The sequence below is a fragment of the Cydia amplana genome, chromosome 11, assembly GCF_948474715.1.
Source record: "Cydia amplana chromosome 11, ilCydAmpl1.1, whole genome shotgun sequence".
Taxonomy (NCBI): Eukaryota; Metazoa; Arthropoda; class Insecta; order Lepidoptera; family Tortricidae; genus Cydia; species Cydia amplana.
The window spans coordinates 3,932,961-3,938,960 of NC_086079.1; the positions used below are offsets into that span (position 1 = coordinate 3,932,961).

At 37.5% G+C, this 6,000-nt stretch overlaps 1 long non-coding RNA gene across 1 annotated transcript in view; it reads left to right on the forward strand.

Annotated features, from left to right (window-relative positions):
• The window catches only part of LOC134652055 (uncharacterized), a 65,538-nt gene extending 60,371 nt beyond the window's left edge, over positions 1-5,167 (forward strand). Inside the window, exon 2 of the long non-coding RNA XR_010097157.1 lies at positions 5,113-5,167. This is a non-coding gene — a long non-coding RNA (uncharacterized LOC134652055). The remainder of the gene's footprint in view (positions 1-5,112) is intronic.
• The last annotated feature ends 833 nt before the right edge of the window (positions 5,168-6,000 follow it).

Below are 6,000 nucleotides of genomic sequence, written 5' to 3' on the forward strand. Positions count from 1 at the left end.
GTAGGTGTCTACGGAAGTACCGGCCTCAAGATACCTGAAAGCATACAAAAATTAATATTATAATACTTACTGTACATAACTTAAATGTAGTAGGGTACAAGGGCACAGTAGGTACTTATATAACTTATTACATTGTATTTCAATAGGTATGATATTACTTTAATGGCAAACACTATAAAAATCATAAATCTATTCAAAAACAACCAAGATATTAGATCAAATAAGTTATTTTAGTATATATGATACAGTTTAAATTACAAGTGCGTGTACAGTCGCTCATCAGTGTAGGTCTTTACATGTAGTACCGTAAAACGGGGTGACTTTAGGAAATTTTGGGGATACTTTGATAGTATTAAAACGGCCACTAAATTAGCATTAAGTATTCATTATTTTCACGAACTGTTCGTGTAACAAGTTAGATTAAATATTATACATTTTTGTTGACCTACTACTAAAAATTCCGAATAAAAATATGTTAGGTACGGCTGAAATACTGAAAAGTCGCCCCTGCATTTCAAAGTCACCCCGGTTTACCGTACTTGTCAGGGGTGAAGAATGCCGGCCATATTTCACGACGTGTAGGTAGCCGGGGGGAACGGATTAGCTTGAGACCTACACTAGCGAGCGACTGTAAATACACGCACTTGCAATTTAAACTGTATAATGTATTCTAAGAGGGCGTACCTGGGGAGACCGACTGGTGGCCGCCCGGTAGGTCGGCCCAGATATCGCTGGGGAGACAGTGTGGAAGCGGATCTGCGTCAGCTTCAAGCCGATAATTGGCAGGAGACGGCGCAGGATCGGGAAAAGTGGTGTGCTCTCGTTTCGGAGGCCAAAATCCTCTTTGGGTCGCTGAGCCGTAATAATTAGTTAGTTAATATATTCTAAAATAACTTATTTGTTCTAATATCTCGGTCGTTTCTGAATAAATTTATGATTTTTATAGTGCTTGCCATTAAAGTAATATCATACCTATTGCAATACATTGAGAAAATAACTCATTTATTGCATAATAAGTGTTATAAAATGAATATAAAACTAAAATTAAGTACAACTAATACTAACGCTAAAAATTATTATTGCAATACAATGTAATCTGCCGCTGACTGCACGTGGTTCAATTACAAAATTTGCGAGTGTCAGCATCAATGACCTTTTATTTATGTAGACGTGTGATGTTCATAGTTGACAAAACTAAAATTTGATCCAACGATTTTGACAACTTGACTGGTTGGCGTCACCCATACGACTAACTAAATATAGGTTCCGTAACCTATATTTAATGGCTCACGATCGTGCGCCTGGTACCATATTCTACCTCATTTTACTTACATCTATGGTCAGCATACACGTCTAATTTGGGTCTCTATTTTTTCCAAACAGTTTTAAGTCATATAATGTATTTGTTGGCCCGCATTTTCGTTAGTCATAATTCATTTGATTCAGAAATGCATCACTTTTCAGGATTGCCATAAAACAAACCTAATCTAACCTATAGGATAGCCTTACGAAAATCCGGAATAGTTAACGGTTTCAGTTTTATGACTTACTAGCGACCCGCCCCGGCTTCGCACGGGGTACAAATTATACATAAATCTTCCTCTTGAATCAATCTATCTATTAAAAAAAAACCGCATCAAAATCCGTTGCTTAGTTTTAAAGATACATACAGACAGACAGACATACAGCGGGAAGCGACTTTGTTTTATACTATGTAGTGATGATATAATATGACAAACAATCTGCAAACAATAGATTATGACATAAAACTTTATGGGAAACAAAGGGCGTCAAATTAATATAGAAATAAATATTACAGATATTATGGCACTCCCATACTTTGTTACTTACTGCCGCTCTCGCATTGGACTTACTAGTCATTTGCGGAAGTGCCGCACTCTTATGGACGCTGTATACCTAAACCATAATTTTATTGATGTTACAGGCCAATGATGATGACTTTGTCACAAGTGTGTGCAGAGTTAGATTGGTCCGATTATAGTCGCATTTTAGTATGAGATGATACTTAGTTAAGTTAGTTACAGTTATCGTAAGCGCCGTAGGTTACTATTGCACTACTATGTTACCGCGCCGCCACTTTGCTATGAGATTTTGCACAGGCGCTGAAAAGAATTACTACCGGAACCTTTATTTTCAATAATTTATTGCACAGTTATTTACATCCACCTGGGTGTTACGTTTTGTACTTGACAAATGTCATTTAGATCGATTTAGCAGTTTAGTCGTCAGACAGGTCAGGCAGACAGAAAGATAAACGGAGTGGATCAGAGTTAGTTGCTTTGATATTTATGGATAAAGTTTTGCTTTATAAAATAAATAGAGAATTCCTCGAAAACCGTTCTGTTTACATTGAAAATAACATCTAATTTCTAATAAAAGCAACTTGCTTCACATAACATAAAAAATCTACTTCAAAGGCTACAGTAGTCGAGTTTTTTAAACCTTCACTTTTCCTCAAAACGTTCAAGCAAAACTCGACCATACCACATTACAATAAAGTCCTTATCACCTTTCTTTAGGTGTAATTTTTTCTCGTGTCAAGTAAATCTCCAATTTGTGAGGGATTTCGCAGTAATCTTGTGATGTACTGTTCAGGTAGCAACCAAGTTAGACCCGGTCTTTTAAATTCCTCCATTGTACTTTGAATCTTGTTCGTGGCATCTTAGGATATTGTTTAGGCTGTGTTTGTTTAACAAAGGAAGGCGTTAGATTAGTAAAGAGTAAAGAGGATGTAGAAAGAAATGATGGTAGTTATTATTGCACGAGTGTGGGAGTCGATAGACTCAGGTGCTCGTTTGGTGACATTAAGAGTTCGTCATCTTTGAATATTGCTTACTCGCAAGCCGTTAAGGCGGCTAATATTAATTTTAAGCATGAATCTAAGTATTTTAACTGGATCAGGCATGAAGGGTGGGGGGAAATGATCGAACGGGATAATCTTTCTGTAGGAGTAGCAGAACTAGCAGAGAAAGCGCTATTATTGTTTGTCCTTGTCACAGTCTCACTTTTTAGGGTTCCGTACCCAAAGGGTAAAAACGGGACCCTACGACGACTACTAAGACTCCGCTGTCCGTCCGTCCGTCCGTCCGTCCGTCTGTCACCAGGCTGTATCTCACGAACCGTAATAGCTAGACAGTTAAAATTTTCACAGATGATGTATTTCTGTTGCCGCTAAAACAACAAATACTAAGAACAGAATAAAATAAAGATTTAAGTGGGGCTCCCATACAACAAACGTGATTTTTGACCGAAGTTAAGCAACGTCGGGCGGGGTCAATACTTGGATGGGTGACCGTTTTTTTGCTTGTTTTGCTCTATTTTTTGTTGATGGTGCGGAACCCTCCGTGCGCGAGTCCGACTCGCACTTGGCAGGTTTTTTTTATTCCCCACCGTAAATTAGTATGGATTATGGTGGGCAACAAATAAATTCGACCAATCATGGTGTCGTATTGCATATGTTTTGTCCCTCACGGACGCACGCGTATACCACATCTATTAGGATCCTACCATCTATGATTTTAAGGAACCAGATAGTTGTATCTTTTGTTATTTTTATCTTAAGGTGACGTTTGAATGTTGACTGCAACTGCATTACTATTGGCGTCGTTATTGCCACGCTGTAGGTATAGTCTGTACATTTCCTTGTCTTTCTTCGGACCACGGGGACAGAGCTAATTATAAAACTAACTTAAGGTGCGTTGGGGGTAAGATTGAAAGGGTTTTTCACGAGGGGTAAGAGATAAATCGCCCGTAATGCTTCGTTTAAATCAGTGTTCCTCGCCTTGTTTAAATAAACCTAGTTGCCTTTACTTTGCTTTCAATAACATAAACTTACAACTATCATCATCATCACAATTTCAAGAGCCTAGCTCTTGTCGGTGGAGTAATCGCCATTCCATTCTTCTCTCTACCGCTGTTTTGAGCTCCTGATACGTCACTACATTGATTTTCTCTTTAGCCTAGTCCAAAAACGCACGTCTCGACCTTCCTCTGCCTCTTTTTTTTCTATTTTTCCTTCAATTATAGTCTTTATGTAAGTATCGTGCCTTATCAGGTGCCCCAACATGTTTCCCCTTCTGTTTCCAATCGTTTTCAGCAAGGTTGTCTTTTCACCTACCAAATCTAATACTTCCGTATTTGTTTTCCTCTCTTTCCAGCTTATACCTTACATTCTTCTCCACAGTCCACATTTCAAAAGCGTTCAATCTGTCCCTATCACGCTAACAACTATAACTACCAATGATATTATTTGAAGATGATCCCTTGCATATAGATTTAAATTTAAATCTTGCACTGAACCATAAAAACGGTCTTTGACAAAATATCGAAGGTAGTAACGCTGACAGTAAATAATGGTTCTTTTTGTGCAATAATTTCCACCCCAGCGCATGATCAGGGAGCGGAAAATAAGTTACGAACGTAATAAAACCTCCTTTGACTGTCGATCATACCGGTGTGACTCTTAAGAGGGAAGTATAGCTCGTACACGTCCATACAAAAAGAAAAAACGTTTTTCCACTTCTAAACATTTTCCATTCTCCATGATATTTAGTATGATTTCCTTTTTTTTAAAATGTGCAATATAAAAAAAAGCGAAACCTATATAAACCTTAAACCTTAAATTATTGTTTATGAACGCCATACCTATTATGACTCTGACTTCTTTCACTAATATGTGTTAAAATTGTTAAATATCAAACGGTGTCGCCAACGCCATCTACCCGAGTATAGGCCAAAGGTGTGGCGCCATCTATTCGAGAGAATAACTTTTTGTTGATTTCCGACGTTTTTTCCTTAGACTTTACTTATCTAATACGGAGTTACATAAGTCCTGGTAAGGGTTATTTATTTGTGTGATTAACACAGATATTTGTTCCTGAGTCTTGGGTGTTTTCTATGTATTTATGTATTTGTATATTATGTATATCGTTGTCTGACTACCCACAACACAAGCCTTCTTGAGCTTACTGTGGGACTTAGTCAATCTGTGTAAGAATGTCCTATAACATTTTTTTCTTGAAGAAAGGCAAGAGCACCCTAAACCGGCGAACGTGTATGAGGAATGTTATGAAAGTAACGGAAGCGAAAGAGGTACATATGTCAGGATCGTAGCAAGTGGAAATCCGTGGTCTCTGCCTACCCCTCCCGGAAATAGGTGTGAATATATGTATGTATGTATGTCATTTATATTATATTTTTGGTTCCAGCAATACTTGATCCAGAATCCACTCGACGCTATTATCCGAGTCATTGGGTCGAGTTCGCATTCTCATGTAAAACGGTTTCGGGTGCGTATTCCGGGCACGCGTTCAATCTCGGATCCGAGTCGATTTGATGCTCTCGAGTTAAGAGGAAAGGTGAGCTTCCGCTCCTATTTAAAATATTCGATTCCTAGATTCACATATGTAAACAATTGCCACTAATATATAGTTTGTCAAAGGACTGTCTCATTTCAAACAGATAGAGAGAATCTTTGTCTTACACACTAGTGTAAGACACTAACTACGGACTAGAGTACTAACTACGGATGAGTATAGTTTTTTTTGTTCTTATTGTTCTTATTTACTGACAAATTGGTTTGACCAACTATAATACTTTACCAATACCCTGCGATGTAACAGTCGAAGACGAAATACTGGAACTCATTATATTATTTTTACCAAAATTTAAAAAAAAAATTGACCACTTTTGTCAGTGTAATAAATTAATCATAAATAATTTATTTGCGTGAAAAGGGTCAAGGGTGTTTTATATAAGTACATAAAGTTTCTCCCATATGCCATGCCAAATTGCTTTCTAATACTAAGGACTCACACTCACTCATATATCACTAAACTAAGTCACGAACAACCAGACAGACAGACGAAAATGTCGAAACTATAAATGGGTTCGCTATACGGAACCATAAAGCATGTATAGAAATCCTTCATTCGTAGAAAATTTTCTCTTGTCAATATTCTGTTTTCTAATAAATTCATG